At 38.9% G+C, this 18,635-nt stretch overlaps 1 protein-coding gene across 4 annotated transcripts in view; it reads left to right on the top strand.

Annotated features, from left to right (window-relative positions):
- Positions 1-18,635, top strand: part of MOB2 (MOB kinase activator 2) — a 120,931-nt gene that overhangs the window by 22,728 nt on the left and 79,568 nt on the right. The gene's annotated exons all lie outside the window — the stretch shown is intronic.

Here is an 18,635-nt window from a genome sequence, read left to right as displayed (position 1 = left end):
GCTTCTCCTCTCATCCTTTTTCCTAAGCTTATGCTGGTTAAGGGTTGACAGTAAGCGTTTGTTCAGCTTACTGCTTCCTTTTGTATTAAAGTGTAACTGTGAAATCTTTCCATTGTGAAAGAGCAAGGGAAGGTTTCTGGGTTTAATTCTTGGCTGTTGGAACCTCATGTATGTTGGGAAAGTGATACAGGTTTTGTGGGATCTCCAGCACTCTTGTAGTCTACTATAGAGTTATTACTATGCTCAGGTCTTCTATCAGTTTCTTAATATATGAAGGAAATGAAATGCTTTGCTCTCCAACTGAGTGGAAGGGATTTGAGAATAATGCCTTTCAAACAAGTACCATATTTGGTTTTCTGTATCTTGGAAGGGACAGCCTTGCTCCTGCATGTCAGAGTTTAGTTCCGTACTGCCTCTTGCTGTGTTTGGAGAACTAATAGTTACTACACAGGAATGGATTCCTCATACTCGGAGAAGAAGGTCTCCTGTCTTTTGCAGCTTAGACCCTGCTGATATAGCACTGGCTGATCTGAGAAGTGGGAGAATGATAGATATATTTTGGGACCATAAATTAGACATAAGAGGCAAGTCAGCAAATACAGTCTCTTCAGAGGAAAACATGCAATGTTTGAATTGCACAGTAGACATAGAACAACTCTGTGTTGTAAATGAGTAAGAACTTGTCCTGTGCATATACTCTCTCTATATATGCAGTGACAGTCAACTTGGTGTCCAGAGTTTTGCAAGTGCTGCAGCTAAAGTTCTTAATCTTGTCTTTTAAGCATAATGGTGCTTGCTTGAAAATGCTTCTAGGTGGCATTTTTCACTCCCTCAGAGCACAGTCATACAGCAAAGGCTGATTTAGGCTGTGGTGCCACTGAGGAAAAGGAGGATGGGATTTTCCTCGATCGGTTCTGCCACTAGCAGGATATTGCTGCTTGGTTAGTTTATCGTCTTTAGGAGACTGCAAGATGCTGCACCAACAATTTGTGTCTGCACTCAGTGGGTGGGGGACGAGAACTTGGTGGGATGAGGGAGAGAGTTAATGGGGGCAAGGAGATACAGGCATGCCTTTTAATGTTGGTAATAACAAACTGATCGTCATTTGTAGAAAGTGGTAATTAATAAATTGGCTATGACTGAATAGTCCCAGATATAAACATAAAACTGAAGTTTTGGAAAGGTTTTGTAGAAGATCACTAAATGAAGAGGCTGATAGCACATGGGTGATTCTTTAATTTAACAAAAAACTTCATTGAAATATTTGGAAGAAATATTTTGAACATGTGATCTGTGTGAATTTGAGCACTTAGGAGAGGTGTGCTATGTCCAGCTCTCACCTGTTTCCTAAAACCAAGGCTTATAAAGTCCTGTAGTTTAATTGTAAACTTTGCAGGTTGTTTTTTTTTTTCCCCTCCTCACTGTAGCGCATTCTACTCAGTGTAATTGGGAACATTTTACAATGGTAATGAACTTGGCAAGAGAAGAGCCCTTTGCCTGCTGCCAGAGTAAAGCAAATAAACAAATAAAGAAAACAAAAGAAGATCCCTCCCTGTCCCCTCAGCGGGTTGCAGGAGCGGCTGGCACCGCTGGCCATGCTGGCGGAAGGGTGGAATGTCCTGCCGTGCATTCCACGCAGATGGCCTGGACCCCGGCCACCCCAGCAGAGCAGAAAATACCATGCTCTCAGCCATGCCACTTGTGATTTAATTGGAACCGAAGCTAACTTTAAAAAGTAGTGCATCATCAATTAAAACTGGTTTTCTGTGTTTCCACAAATTACACAACAGTTTTGGTCTCCTCTTGTTTGGTCAGGGGAAGCTGAATTCTTCCATGAGACTAATGTTAGTGGGATCTTCTTAAGGATAACATCTTTCCTTTTTGGGGCACCTTGCCGCTAAGAAAGTCCCAGTATCCCCATCTGGAGAGAGCACAGGCATCACCTGAAAAGAGTAATTTTTCTGTAGTCACCTCTTCTGGTTCTCAGCAAAATACTGGCCTTCTGCTTTCAGAATAGTGAAAAAATACCAGTGAATTTGCTACACAAATTGTGTAATTGTAGCTACTACACAAATTGTACACAATTGGCTGCAATTGTATACCAGTGCTGTTGCTCAGAAGCATTTGGAACAGCAGGTTGTACTTCCAGACTGATTTTTATATATATATATATATAAAAATAAATAAAAAATTGTGATGATCAGTACTAACTCCTGATAAAACAAAAGTGAATGCACCTTGTAGTACTCTTGCAAAAATCTGCACTCACAGACTCTGAACCAGGGTGTGAGTATTTTATGTGTTCAGATTGACTGCAGAAGAAATGTGCTGGTTCTTGCAAGACCAGCTAGTCACCTGAGCTTATCTTGCATTTTGCTGTCTGTAGCACCGACTACAATAACAGCTTCTTACCATTAATCAAATCTGCAGGTAGTGTGAGAGAGGAATGGCGCTGTTTTCCTGTAGCTTATGTATTGTTTGGTCAGTCACCATTAAGGAAGCAAAACACCGTAACCTTAACTGAAGGATACAAGAATGATGCTTTGCAGTTATTTAGCAGGCAAAATCTGACACTATTAAGGAAGTAGAACACCCTGTCTTTAACTGAAGGATATGATAATGATGCTTTGTAGCCATTTACTAGGTAATATCTGTGATTAGTGTCACGTATTGTTTTAGAATCTGGAGAAGTAGCTAATGTTTGTGGGATGAAATAATTTTAGGAAGAACAGGGAAAATTATTTCACCTGATTCTATGGTGCAGTCTTTACACTGTGAAATGCAGGCTGGTAGTTCGATGCTTCCTTATGTTTGGTAAGAAATTGTTCCTCACAACTGGTAGAAGTATAAAAGCTGGGGTATGGCTTCCACTAAGCGTTTAATGACTGTGATGACAGTGCTGTTTAGAAAACGTAAGTTCAAGTAGTCTGTTTCCAGCAAAATATTTCAAGAATGCTGTGCAAATCCATGTATTAGAATAACAAAGCACAAATCAGATTGTCTTCCTAGAGGCCAATGGCAGGTTAAGGCCAATGCTCCCTAGACAGCCATTGAAAGGCTTCTGAAACAGGGATGCATGCAGCCTGTGAGTACCTGCCATCTGCATGTCCCCAGTGCAAGAGTGCAGAGGGAAAGGTGAAACTAACTCTCCAGTATTCTTTGGCTTAGAGGGTTGCACTGTGGACTGATGTATTGGTTCATGGGGACTGTGCAGCTGTGAAAGAACATAACTGTAAGCTGGAATATTTCCTTGTGATGAAAACAGCCCGCAACTGTTGGATGAGTGTCTTTTGTTGCCCTATCAGAGTCTGATCCAAGTTTGAGTATCACAACATGGACTTGTTTGAAAACTTTGTGTTGCACTGGGGTGTTTTTATGTGCAGGTGAGTGCATGGTAGTTACTGCTGTGTTATTTTCACACTGAAAATGAAAATTAAAATGAAAATTAAAAAAAAAACAGCTCCAAAACCAGCAGTACATTATAAGACTTGGTGTGTTGCTTTCCCAATATTTGTACTTCAACCTGCGGCTCTTAAATTCTTACTGATAACATTTTACAAACCTTCGCAAGGCTAACTGTTGTACAGATCAGTTTGCTTTGCTTTTACATAAACATGGTTTAATTGTACAAGTTTCATGCTAATGTTGGCTATGACTATGCTAGGCCTCTATTTACTATGAAATGTTTTTTCTTCAGTTTAACATTGCTTTTAGATACAGACAAGGGGACAAATTACTTGCAGTGCCAGATAAATGTGTACTTGGCTGTTTGATGAAAAACTATCCATTTTTTTTCTTCTGTGTATATTTCATAATGTCTGTTGTTCTAAAATGTCCAAAGGCAATTACTGAAAACAAATCAATGCTGGATAATTACAAGAGAAATGTACTGCCTACAGCCGCTTATTCTAATATCACCTTCCTACTAACTGTAATTAGAGGGGAAAAAAATACATTAGTCATTTGAAAAGGGCAGCAATCCCCGTTTTAACAAGCTATGTAGCTTTTTCCACTGTTCTCAGCACCCCTTTGCCTGCTCAGTCAAGCTCAAGAGAGAAACCTGAAAGTACATTGTGCATTGTGTTGCGAATTGCTGTTTCTTCATTAGCTAGCATTCTTTACCAGGATTTATAATTATGGTGCTGTGAATTCTATTAACTAATGAATTTTAGGTTCTGTTTAGTTTAGCTATTCTTCTTGGTGATGAAACAGTTTATATCTTGCCCAAGTTGCTTGGAGCAGCATCTGTGCACCTGCGCCACCAAGGCCCTCCAGGAGAGGAGCTCTCTTCTTTGGGCAGGACCTGATGGCCGTGGGCATGGTAGCTGGCAGCTTCAGACCACGGTGTCACCTACTGAGCAGGTGAAGCTGCTGCTGCCGGTGTGACCTTCATCCAGCAGGCCACGGAAGACCAGCAGTGGTGGGGCTGTCCAATTGCTTCAAGTGTATCCTCAATGAGTAGCGGTTTTTCAGCTTTTTGTGTGACAATTTAGCAAGTGTTAGCTGGTATTTTTCAGCATAGGCAAATCTCTGAACGTTGCTTTTAAGGGTAGAAGAAGTAGAGAAACATACTATCCTTAAACACAAATGTAATAACATGCACTACAGCAGTTACTAGAAAAGAAGAGCATGTGTAGGAGGACGTATGATATTCCATTCAGTTAAGGGCTGGGAGGTGTTTGTGCACAAGTGTGCACATGTGTTTGAGAGAACGTAGGCTGCTCCAAAATATGCTGTAATATTGAATAATGTCTTGCATGATAAAGTTCACCAATTCATTTTCTTGACAAACTAATGGTCCAAGTTCTTGAAATAACTCATCCATGTGAATAAATGAAAGAGGAAGTATTTCACAAGAGTATTTTTATCAGGGCTTTGTTATAAAAATATGTAAAATAAGAACTAACAAAGTAACCTCAAATATGAAAGGTTTGGGTTTGGTGTTTTTTAATTCCTAAATGCAGGTTCCCAGTTTCAACCCTGTTCTTAAAAACTGAAAATAGAAAAAACCAGAGAAATATTTCATATTCAAAACATACACAATGTCCAAAGTAATTTCCAAAGCTGCTAGATCCTCAGATAAAGAAATAAGGTGGTGTGATATGGACTAATATTTCTAAAAGAGAAGGATGGCTTTTTTTTTTTCACTGCCTCTAATGTCTGTTCTTCCAGCCCCCATCCCCAGAAGCTATTCAGGTTGCCTTTAGGTATTGTAATGCATCAGGGCCAGAGAGCCCTATGGAAGAGAAATGGGGAGTGCTGCTGGTGCCAGAGTGCTCTCTCACTGCAGGTAACTGGTAATTTGCAGACTAGGAAATGTATGCAGACCAGGACTCCAGCAATCTGTGGCATATCTGTTGTTGGGGAAATATTGAATAAGAAAAAATAATGAAGTATTTTGTAGAATATTGGGTAGTATTTAACTACTTCGTTCAGCGTAACTAAAAAACCCCAACGAACATTAGTGTTCCTGGAAGTTGCTGAATTCATGGTCATAGAGCCTGAATCAAGTCCAAAGCAAGTATTGCATAAGTGGCAGAAAATGCAATCTGCATTTGTTTATGCTGAACATGTACCATAGACGTATCATGGTATGAATGTGAAAAGTTATCTAGATCTCCACCATCACTGAATCCGTGAAGAACCATTTGTGATGAGGATGATAAAATGCTTCAAAACTTGCTCCTTGCAAGTAAGTTTCCTTTCATTTCCAGAGGGAGGGAGGAAGAGAATTCTGCTGTGTCCATATTGTTATAAATATTTGCTAGGAGAATTTAGTAAGGAAGTGCTGGTGAACATGGAATAAAATACTCTTTTTGGAAGTGAAGCTGCTCTGGTTGTGACTAACTGGATTTCAGATTTTCTCGCTGTGGCTACAGAGTGCTAGTTGAGGACTCTTAAGAGATCTGGATTTTTATTTTGAATTTGGCCATTAGCATGCTAGGTGACTTCAAATGTGTGTCTCCAATTGCTTTTTGTCTTTCACTCCCCACCTCTAAAATGGTTAACTCCCAGGTCAGTCACTGAGATCTGCTGATAAAATTAATTTTGAAAGACTAGGGTGTAGTTATATCTGTGAGATATTTAGTCTGCATCTTATTAAGCTGGTAAGAGGGCTGGAACATTGGTGGGTATGATAAATATCTAGATCGGCACAGGGACAAATGAGCTTTTTTCTGCCTGCCCCCATGACTTTTGTATTAACAGACTGTAGTACCAGAAAATGCAGCACGCCTTTAATGTTAGGAAAGTGATGCCCACCAGTAACTCCAGACTGTGGTTGAATTCCATGCTGTGTGTCTTCCCTCCCCAGTGTACGACTGGGCTACATAGGTTGCAGTTTATTTTCAATGGCTTGGTGTGGACGTAGTTATCTATATGAGCTTTGTTCTCACCTGCTGATTTTGGAGAAACTTTGTGGGTGTTGGTTCTACAGTGATTGCTAGCACACCACCTAAGTGATGGCTAATAACCTACATTTACCATTGTAGCAGCACTGTTGTAGGCCTGAAGAAGGAGCAGTAGTCAGAATAACAACTTGGTTTTCAGCTGCTAGAAAGAATCTTGCAAATCACATCAAAAGTATGTTTTAGAAGTGGCTATTCTGTGTACATTTTGTACTCTTCAGTCTAACAGGGAAATTTTTGCTTGGGTAGTAACCTAATTTGCAGAAGCAATATTGTACACAGTAGTGAAGAATCCAAGCACTCTTGGATTCTAGCTAAATGGAAAAATTAACAGCAAACCATTTCAAGAAACAAGCTGAAGTTTCTGTACTGTACAAATGTGTTTATGTGGGTTTCTGGAAAATTATACTTTATAAATGGAACTTTTTCCCTGAAATAGCAAAAATCTGACTTTTTTCCTAAGCTGTGCTGTCAAAAGTTCTTATATTTTGATTAACTGGATAATGAGAAATAACTGTACTGTTGTAGCCCATGAAGTAAGTGATAGTGAGGATGATGTTTTGAAACATAATAATTTCAATTCAGCTTAGCTTTTTTATACATTTAAAAAAAGTAAGCAAGGGTTTGCAATAGAGATACTGTTGTATTTTGTTTCTAAGTTATCTGTGAAACACCACCAGGAATTTAAGATACATCTGGCATTACAATAAGCTGAATGAGTTCTGGCAGCATTTACAGTTGAAAGCTCTAAACAGTGTTTTGAGTACTTCACTTTTCAGGGTAGATAAATCTCTTCCTTGCACCACACTTTCAAGGGAGCCTCTGAAAAAGTCAGTGCTGCAGCAGGTTTGTCAGAGAGGCATACTTTACCATCCTGGGTGTTTTTTTTGCCTAGAACGTCTTCAGGCCTGAGTCAGAGGGAAGGAAATGTGACACCCTCGGGTCCTGTAGCTTCTTCATCTTAGATTTCCATCTACAACGTTGCTCAGGCTTTGGGTTTCTTATTGTTGCTTTACTGGTAACATGATAACTATGAACACATTTTTCACTAATAATTTTTCCACAGTGGTCTGGGACATGCTTGTCTGATAAGAGAAGTATAACAGTAAACACTGTATTTAAAATCAGTTTGAGTCACTTGTGTTTAGTTGTCTTTGGAAAACGTAGTATCCTGATTTTCATTAAAAAAACCCCATCTTCACTATCAACTTTAAATCTGTAATGAATTTGGCTGTTAGGTAATACATGATTTAAATGCATTGTACGTGACTGAGGGTTTTCAAGGGTGATTTCCCTCTGCTGTGGACTACTGCATCTTCTTTGAAAGATTCCAGTATCTAAAGAAGTGGTTTCCTTCAGAAAGGAAAGTGATTTCAACCTGAGAATTTTTTTGAAGAGGAAGACCACCACTAATATTAAGGATCTGAAATACTTATTAATCTCTTCCTGGCCTATAGATGAATTGTGCTTCAGTTTTTTAATTTGAAGCCATCTTTCTGCTTGTCAAGTAAGAATACCACCTGATGTATGAGGTGCATCTCATTAGACTGTGAGATTTCTGTGAGACAACTGAGACCTTTATGAAGGGGGAAACTCTTCTCTCGCCTTTTGCTTTGCTGCTGCCGCCCTGTCTTTAAGCTGCTGCCCTAAATTGACAGCTATGCAGAGCTGTGTGGCTTCTTAAGCTTGGCAAGTTACAAATGGTATTCCTCATAACAACCTTGGGAAGTGAATATCGTGTTTCCCAGGCGTACATAGAGAAGATGGAGAGTGTTGTGCTTTGGGTCTCTTAGTGACATAATTCCAAAGGAACATTGTGCAGCCTCAAGCAAATCAAGAAGATACATGTTTACATGAAGGATGCTGCTGCTTCTATCGCAAGTTTAATTCTGGAAGTGTAATGAGAATGAGAGGAAGTGGAGGACTTCCTGCATTAGTTTTTGTGGCTGTGTGAAGGGGCTCTCTAAACTGCAGCTGTGTTGCACAACTGATAAAAGTTATGTTAGGCTTGGGTAAGTCTCCTGAGATGTGAACTAATATACCTCTTTGTGCTGCATGCATCATGGTTAAATTTTTATTTACCTGGAAGTCAGAACAACAGTAATAATGACTGAGTATTCTACTTGTCTCTGTATTTTACCTTAAGTCTATTACTTTCCCGTGAAATATATTGGTGCTAGACTATGTCCTTAAAACAACGATTCACCCCTTTGGGAAAAGCTTCCACAGTAAACTAAGTATTTAGCATGTGAGTAAAGGGTCAGTGTAAGGTGGGAGAAAGAAGAGGGTAATGAGGGACCTTTAACATAGCAGTGATATATCCCCCTTACAGGTCTCCAGGCAAGAAAGGGAGAAATACTAAATGGGAAAGGCTTCATTTTATTTGGGAAAAGCTCAGGATATATGTGGTGTGCTAGAGGGAAGATAGTTACTTAAATTCCTTTCTGAAACATCCAAACTACTTCTATCTGATTTCTAGATTTTGGGTTGCACTTAATGCTGTGCTGGATGAGACTACCTGATTAATGATTGTATTTGACTCCTGCACTATGGGTTTATAAACTGAATTGACGAAATGTTACTAAAAGTATATTATTTTCTTTTGGTGATGACTATTAAAGTGTTAATCATTTTTATATGTTCAACATTTTGTTTTAGAATGTTTTTACAGTGGCTTTAGTGAGTGTTTTTCTATTTACTCAACTTACAGTGTTAGTTTCTTTTTCAGCTTGTAAGTTTGCCTGTATGACTTTTTTTATTAAGGTCTGGGACCTTGATGAACTTTACTATACGGTTGAACGGTGATTTTGATGCCAATATAGCGGTGATTTTGATGCCAATATGTGAGGCATTTATTTAAGGTGTAAGGAGAAATGAAGACTATTTCTCCTCTGCCTTTGACCTCTGTGCTTTTGTGGGGGTGTGGTTTTGTACCCTGTACATAGCAGGGGAAGTGCTTTGGGAAGGGCAGGTCTTAGAAAGTGGTGGTGGTTTGTTTTTTTTTTTTTTTGGTTTTTTTTTTTTAGTGTCTGTGGCTGAGAAGTATTACTGTGCTGACCAGTGAGAGAGCTTTTCAGAAACAGTAAACTGTGATGGATTTAATTAGCTCAGCCTTGCTGTCTGACACAGAAATTTATTTTTTTTTTTTAGTGGTCATAATGATCACTCAAATAATAGCAGAATGAAATATACTGTAGTCATGTTACAGGGGGAGAAAAACTCCATAGGTGAAAATGGCTTGTTGCTTCTGGATGTTTTTTATCAGAGAAAAGAATACCTTCCAAAAGTCAACTTGATTTTCCTGTCATGCTCTACTGCGCTCTACTGCAGGTGTGGATATCCTGTATTAAACCGTGAAAACTAGAACAGTACTGGTTCCCAGCAACCCAAAGGGCGTGTGTTTGCCTCCGATAACTGCAGTATGTTTAACATCACATATTTGAAGATAACTGAGGAGTCCTCTACTTTCAATGCAGAATAAAGTGGTTTAGGTCATTCTCTGTTAAGGATATAATGCTGACATTGCCAATTAGCTTAGACACAAAAGATTTTATGATGAGATACTGATCTTGTGTTTTAGGTTACTGTAAAAAAACCCAGAAAAATCTTTAAAAGCAGAGACCAAAGACAAGGATGGCAGTCACACTCTAAAAGCTGGTCCATTATGTAACATTAGGATGAAAAGTGGCAGGGAGAAGCTGAATTTCCAGAGTCCCGCTGCTTCCCTGTGTGCAATGCTGTAGATAATGCAGGAAATAATTAATATAAATGTGCATTCAGAAGAATGTTTAAGTTTTCCAAGTGCATAAAAAGCCTGTACATTTTAAGTTTTTCATATTCATTGCAGGCCACAAATGTTTACCTTTTTGTGTGTGTGTTGATGTCTGTCATGACAGTTTTACCCAGAGAACCAAAACATAGGTTTCCTTTTCTTTAAGAGGCTGATTCAGGAGTTGACCCTTCCCCACAGGCTAAGTTTGCTATCAGTTCTTCTTTGGCTGGCTAAGGTTTTAGTTATTTTATCTGTGTAGGTGTGAAAATCCAAAACGTGGACTAGTCTGCCTGTTCAACTGCATGTGTTATAATTCTAATCTAGCATTGGGTGAGGATAACGTTCCAGAATGTCAGTCTTCCTCAGGCTTCATAAAAAAGATCTCAAAGGTCAGATAGAATGAGTGTGCTAATTAAGGAGAAAAATGTTTTCTTTCTGTACATTCATATATCAGCAGTAAGTTCAGAAATACTTTCCATTACTTTCATTGTAATTTCTATTTATTGCATCAATATTACTTTCCAAGGAAGTGACTGAAACTACCATTCAGTATTTTCTCCAGATAGTTTTCTTTAGGAAGCTTGTTCTGATTTGCGGTTCTAAATCATAGTGGCCAAATTTTGTCACAGTATTACAAACAAGGGTTTGGGTTTTTTAACTGCTTAACCTCCTTTGCTGGAATGGTGTTTGGTTCATGTCCTCCTTATTTTTTGTAGTTGAGAGCTGCAGACACAATAAGCATAACTGCACTTTGCATGGAATCTCAGGCAAGGAGTATCAGTCAGGATAATGGCAACAGAATTATTTGGTATCTTCAGTTACTAAATATATGAAAATGATGTAACACACAGAAAGACTCGTCAGTGAGGCTCGTGTAATCTGTCATTGCAGTCCACACTTCTAACCTGACTTCCTTTTAAACATACAGAAGATGCCTACAAGGATTATAGGTCACGGTATGTGCATTGCTGTCAGATTGCATCATTATGGCAGATTGATGCATTTTGTTCCGTGCTCTTGGTCTCTATGGGTTGTAATTTCTATGAAAGGTGGAGATGAATCAGCTGGTTTTGTTTTATTATTGTAAGGTGAAATGGGCATGAAATTCTTGTGGTTCTGAGCTTTCTGCCCAGTTCTCGCACTCTGGGTGAATTGTCTGCCTGGAACACTCTTGTAATCATGTGATTGGATGTAGTTCTCTGTATAGCCTAGCAGCCTAAGTCCAGCCTTATTTTTATGAAGTTTTGCTGGTTTAACTATTCATGGTGGAGAGGTTGTGCTGAAAGTGGATTTAGAATATGCTTCTGTTGACAGACAGGTCTCTCATGTGGTTTCTTGGAGACATCTTTGGAATTTAATGAAATTTTTATTCTGTAGGACGATAAATCTAATTGAAGTTGTGGATTTAAAAAATTATGTCAGTTCCTGCTAGCTCTTTCATGCAATGGATGCTTTTCTTATGCTTGCAGACTAAGTGGTTCAGCAGGCATAATATCTCCCAGCCAAAGAAACTAAGCATATGGCAGCTGAAGTAAAAGAGTGATAAAGCATGGTGAGGCTGCCAAGCACAAAGATACTGCTATAGTGACAAAGCATGTGGCAGCACTTGGGGCTTTCAGAGAGATAATCCAGCTGCAATGCTTTTGATTTCTAAGGAAGAAATTGCTAGAAACATGAGGCAGTTTTATCTCAACAAGACTGACTTGGACTAGGTTAGGTGTGTTGTTGCTTCTACTGTTGCAGGAACAATTTGGCTGCATCTGTTTTTTAAAGTGCTATATGTAGCCTTTCCAAAAAAAAAAAAAAAAAAGTTATAAAAGGTGTTTCTTTTCTCAGCTTCAGTGTGTTCCTTCAATTCTGTGGTAATGAGGTGTACCTTCCCATAAGTGAAATGTGGTCTGTCTATTCTTGAATGCAGTGATTGGTGCTGCAAGTAAACTAATCCAAACCACCACATCTGATATTTGCACACAAGCACAGCTGAAGGAAGGAATGGGGCAAAAGGAGATTATTCAGTAAAAAATGATAGTTCAAGATGAGTAGCCTTTTTGATAGGTTCATATGGGGGTCAGAGTGAGAACAGTGGCTTCGAAACTTTTATGTATTAGAAGTCATTTTTAGACTGAAGCTTTGATTTCATGAAGAGAAATTATCAAAGCTTAATTTAAACAAGGGGTTTTCACATGCCAGTGATGACAGATACTTTTGCTTTGGCATGCTATTTTTTTTTAAGGTCTTCAATTTGTTGTTGTTAATACACGAATGGGCTTTTGGCTTCGTGTCTGTACATAGTGGTATTGTTATCAGCAATTTTGGTCCTGTTCCATGAACTATAAAAATTAAGATAAGCTTCTACATTTTGGAATAAAGAGTGTTTGAGTGAGAGGGTTTGTTTTTGTTTTTTAATAAAGACTTGATAGTTTCATCTTAAAGACTACAGTGTGGAAAGGTGAGGTAAATTGGTTCAGGTTATGTACTGGGGTATATTTAATCTCTTCTGTTGGTTTTAAAATCTATTAATAAATTTAATGTTGTTTTGTTCTACTGTATCTGGGCTCTTTTTTGGGTAACAGCCACCAACAGTGAAAATTATAGAGGACTTCATAGAGGCTGCAAACTTTTTTCTTGCAGTAAAAGGTTGCCCCTTTTTTTGTGTGTGTGTTAAAAGGGGCAACCAGATCTTCCTTGAACAACCTAGGATGTGTTCAATTATTTTCTTTAAAGGAGAATCCTCCCCAAAGAATCATTGTGTGAAGTGAAAGGCCATTCAGAGTTGGAACTCATATAGCTTCGAGAACAGGAAGAATAAAATATTCAGTGTTATTTAAAACAAGCACTTCTTTTAACATACAGAGTTTAACACGCACTCTGAGAAATAGATTCAAAGGGTACCATGCAGCAACAGATCAGGCCCTCTTCTTGCCAGTTGAGTAATCATTCTTTGTTTTTTTCCGATATGACCATTGCTGAAAAATGAAACTGAGACTGGACTCTGGATTACTGTGTGTGACATGATGGTCACTGCTGGTCCCTGCCTTTTCGGGGAAGAGGACCTGATGGCCAGTCCTACTGGGTGAGTGGATGGCAGGCTCCCTCTGCAGCTGGTTGATGCCAGTGCTCCTGTGGAGGTCAGTGCACTGTGGTGAGGTTGAGGTGTTTTGGATTATTTTGAGGGAATGGAGTCAGCCTCCAGCTATGGAAACTTGCTGAAATGAATGCAATGTCCTTACAGCGACTTTGAAAATCTTCTGGTGGCTGCTGCCGGTTGGGGATTCAGGGCTGAGATGCAGGCTTTCCTGGCTCCTGGGCATCAGAAAGCTGACAGGCTTCTGAAGTGATGTACTTTACTCTATTTGGAACAGCATGCTTACATCTTTTCTACAGGTTCAGAGACCCTGCGTTGAACCGGTTCAACTTTGTGCTCCTTAGTGTTCCAAGCCAACGTATTGTTCAGCCAGATTATATTCATGCTGCTAAAAGTACTGCACTTTCAGATTTTATACAGTATTTCAGTACTTAAGTTATTCAGAGTTTCAGATTGTTATGAATGTCTAAATCTCAAAGTGGAGCAACTAATTGAAAACAGAAACATTGCAAGGTTTATATTGGAGAAAGTAATGTGATTACTCTTAGTAATCAATTACTAATTATGGTATAATTATTATTTCAAAGTATTGAATCAACATGGATATATGTTCTTTAAAGTATCTTGAGTTTACTGCACAAAAGAACATCTCATGACAGTGTTGTGTGACTGGTGTACTGCAGATGACAAAGGAAAACTAAATTAATTTTTCTGGTGTTATTTTTGAACAGCCCACTTTCTGTTCTTTTTTTATTTGTGTATCTGCTGTTATGTTGCTAAAAACATAAGCTGTTTCTGTAGTGCTTTAGTACAGCAACTCTTTAATTTCTGGAGTCTGTATGTGCTGGCATGGTATTATAGTATGTAAACTTAGAAACCTATCTGATGCCTTTGTAGCCCTCATGGGGAAGAATCAGGAGGAAAAAACACGATAAAACAGAACCCTGAATATTGTAAAGGCTTACAGAGAAGAAGGAAAAACAAGGAAAAATGAGGTACATATATGAAGCAGAAAAATAGAATTGTATAAAAGTTGCTACAATTCTCATGTGCAGGCTCTTCTTTCAGTAGAGGGCAGCACTGGTTCAGCTTCCTTTAAAGTCCACTAGATGCATAGTTATAGGCAGCATACACTTGTGCTACGCTGTTCTCAGTACAAGCTTTTAGGAATGGCTGAATGCAGACATTCAGTTGAGTTTGCTTGTAATAGATGGCTGGAGGATGATTGTGAATAGCTTTCAGAAGACCCCTGTAAAATTACGGTTAATCTAGCATCACAAGATGAAGTTCTGTTAGTCGTTTATCTATTCATAATGGCAGAGTTGCCATATTCTTTGGTTGTCTGCTCCTTGGCCAGATAAATTTGTCTGTGATTCCCTGTTTTCTTGCTTACGGATAGAGGAAGTCCAGTGCACAGGAGCCAGCAAACGTGGTGAAAGCAAGACCTGCTCTGGAATGCTGCATGTGCTATTGCTGGTTCAATGCAGGATGACTATTCTATTGCCACAAAATAAAACCAGCTTTTCATTTTATTGGTAATCCCCCACTGTTAGTTTTTCTACTGGGGTTGAATGCATTTAAGAGGCTATCTTACTGTGTGACTTATGACAAAGTGTAAATGTCAAACACGTTATTAATGGTAAGCTCTGTTTGCAGTCCTTTTCCCACTGGAGCCTTTTCCCACTGGAGTATATTATAGTAATCTTCCACAAGGTGGAGCTTTAAGGCTCTGCAGCTGGGAATTTTTCCCTCTTGACTAACAAGCAGAAAGATGAATGGAGTTTATGAAATCTCTTAAAACAGGTATAAGACGACCATTTCAATGCTTTTCAAGAAAGTGGGTTGCTTTTAGGGAAAACAACAGATTCAACAGATATTTTGGACTCTTTAATATGCCTGAGTCACTGGAATTAATGTTGTAAAAGAGGAAAGGAAAGATTGGAAAAAATAGTTCTCATTACTTATTTATTCTTTTGGAATTACTATTTCTTTGCTTCCAAAGTGACTTGAAAGGTAGGCAGAACTGAATAGAGAAAAGCATTATCAAAATGCTTGCTAAATCTTCATTTATTGGGAGGAGTTGGGTTTTTCTGAAACAGTCCTACCCTAAAAGAAGAGGAGGAAACTTTAGATAACAGCTATTCTGATAGATAAAAGAAAGGCAAAAGCATATTCCTTTCTTTTGTGCAGCTGTCTTTTCGAGAATGAGCTATGTATACCCTTTCTCTAGAAGAGAACCTTTTTCTGTTTTTTCACTCTGCCTGCCAGAAGTTGCATCTTGGTGAATTCCGGAAAAGTGCTATCAGTATTTCAGGCTGTGTTTCAGTAATAAGTTACTTTGGGCTTCCCATGTTTCTTTGAGTATCTGAACTGTGTTTTACGCTATTGCCATCTTGTTGGAAATCCCCTGCTGTTAATTTTGTTGGAATGGAATTCATCATCTGCTCGCTGTGCTGCTGCTGGTAAGACAGTATTATGCATTAACTAGCACAGACGTGTGTGGACATGAGCTGGTACTGTGGAGACAAAAACCGGGAAAGAGCTAAGCCGGAGAGTGGGAATAAGGACTGCATGGGGGGTGGCAGCAGGGAGGGAGAAACCAAAATCTTGAGTGTCTTTTCCTGTCCAGCTTTTCTGCCTCAAGCTAGCCTTTTCTGATGGTAACAAGTGTTAGTAATGTATGTTTGCCACATGTCTTTGTGTGAAACAAAACTTGAGGATAGAAGCAGTTTATTGAGCACTTGTTAGAAGTACTCTTTCCCTCCCACCTTTCTTCAGTAAACTTCTATGTTACTCTCAATATGTTTAGACCAAGAGACTTTATTAGTACTTTCTGCGGGGGTCTATGTTGTTGATTAATGCTTGACTTGAGTTGCAGCTGAAGGTTAGGTTGTGAAACATTTTTCTCAAAGTAAATTATTTGTGTTGTTTCTTTCATGCTTTGCAGGTCGTGTGCAGGTATGCGAGAGACAAGAAATTGGTTATGATTTTTCATTTTGTGGTTCAGGAGTCTCCCTACATTAACGAGTAGGACCCTTAAGAACTTGGAACAGACACTGCACATCAGAAATCCACTTTCTTCCTTTCTAATGTTGCTACCCCCCATCTGATGGTCCTCTCCAGTTTTAGGCACAGAAAATAGCATGTGGCAAATGCAATAAAAAGCAGGTGTTCTTTATGCCTAATTACAATGACTTAGGAGCCTCTCTGGACAGACTGACTACTACTGATTTCTAGGCCTCCAGCCTGTAATGCTTCTGCATCTTACTGGATCTGCTGCAGATCCAAGTTAAGAACTCTTCTTTAAACTTCAGTTTCCCTCAGATGCTATCACAGTCTTGACATGTTAGAACTGTCTAAAATTTATTTTTCTTTTGGTTCCACCTCTTTTTTTTTTTTTTTTTTTTTTCCCCCCCAGGTATTCTTGTCATGAACTGATGCTTAAACACATTGCATTACTAGCTGAATAGATATATCTGTTGGTATGGAAGATGTGGTAGGCCATTTGGACAGTTTTATGAAGAGCCCTTCCCTGTAATATAACATTAGGTTAGATTTCTGAAGCAGAACCTCAGAATAGCTATTTGACTTGCAAAAAAAGGAAGTAATATGAGCAGAGTGTTGGATTGAGCTTGAAATCATGTTTGGTTTTTTTTTTCCCAGATCTTATGGGAGATGTGGTTGTGTATGGGCAAGAATTCTTGCTCTTCCCTCCCACTGCTTTGCTAATGTGGATGTCCAGTTTCCAAGGTCTCTTAAGTACTCCACCCCTTCTGTTTCCTAGCACTAGCAGAAAATACCTTTCTTTTCTGAAAGCAATAGCAGTATCAATTACTTAAAAATATTGTAGATGCAAGCTTTTGCATAATCCTTAAGTTTTGTAACAGTGAGTGGTTCTACAGCAGTCAGTTCCAAATTCCAATGGCTGTCTATAGAGTTGGATAAAGAATTACTCATTTCCCACACAGCTTTACAGAAACAGTGATTTTGACAGGGAGTTTCAGGGTGAGTGGAGATAATAAAGCTAAGGATACTGAAGTTATATTTACTAGGGGTAAATATTTATTTTTTTAGTACACAGGCCACTGCCCTATTGACAAAAACACCCTGAGCAGACAGTTCAGAGGCATTCCTCTGTTGGTAACAGAATACGGTTGTCTCGGAGCAAAGATTTTCTTAGCACTTATTAGCCAAAAGATCATAGTTTCTTTATTTAAACAGACTTTGGTATGAAGATATCAAAATAGCAACCTAAACCAGATGCTTCCAGGCAATACACATGGAAAGGGGCTAAGTGTAGCCTAGCCACCCATAGAGAACGGAATAGGCAGTTGGTGACTATTTAGCTGGATTCCCTTATGGTCCCTTTTCACTGCAAGTCCTATTTTCAGAATAAAATGTGAAAGAAATGCAGTGTAGCCATTTATTTAGCTTCAAATCAGTGTGAAAAATCCCTGTGCAGCTTACAAAGAGAGAAGGGGTGATACAATGACTTTTTAGGATGATAGTGGAAAATGTCATGACTGGGAAGACAGATACTGTCTATAATAAAGCTGCCTGTAGCTTCAGCATCTGCTTTTTTCAGGTTTACTAGTCTATAGGATTACTGTCCCATCTTCTGTATGATTACCTTGTATTATTTTTCATGTAGCTGGTAGACCTAGATGCTCATAAAACTGAGAGACTAGCAATATAAACTTTACCCTTTTGTTCCTGCTCTTAGTGCACTCTTGTCCTGGGCTGTAATAGAGTTGCTATTAGAGTTGTTCATGCTGAATTCCAGGATAACTCTCTGCTGCGATGCAAGGAGAATGGTCATTACACATTAAGTGCAAGACTGATCTTACCTGTTTTCAGTTCTGGTTTTAAAGCTATGTGGCAGTAATGCATCAGTTCCAATGCAGCAACCTCTCTTATTTCCCACTACTGTGCCAAAAATAGTCAGGGCAAAATTATTTGTCCATTCACTCACCCCGAAGTCTATTACAGCTTAGCTGTAACTGCTGGACCAAGCATGTGCACTTCCCACCCTCCTTTAAAAGCAACAACGTGTATAATTTAACAGATAAAGCAGTCGTCATCTCAATTAATCATAATACGTGTTCATTTGTGTTTGTTCTTCTGCTCTGTTAGCGTATCCTGATAGATGGTTGTCTTTTCAGGTATTACTGCAGTCATTGTGTTTTCCCCTCCACTTTCCCTCAGTCACTTTGCTCCCTTGGCCTTCTTTGTGTACTTAAATTCTATATTTTTTTCTAGGTTTTCTTAAAAGCATGACTAAGTGCATGAGTTTTAAAAGGATTATTGTGTGGTGGTTTTTTTTTTATTTTTTATTCCACACTCTCATAGTCTTAGAAAGTTTTTCAGACAC

This window comes from Haliaeetus albicilla, chromosome 16 (assembly GCF_947461875.1).
Source record: "Haliaeetus albicilla chromosome 16, bHalAlb1.1, whole genome shotgun sequence".
In the NCBI taxonomy this organism is placed as follows: Eukaryota; Metazoa; Chordata; class Aves; order Accipitriformes; family Accipitridae; genus Haliaeetus; species Haliaeetus albicilla.
The sequence above is the reverse complement of the archived record's forward strand: the minus strand, read 5'-3'. Positions and strand labels throughout refer to the sequence as shown.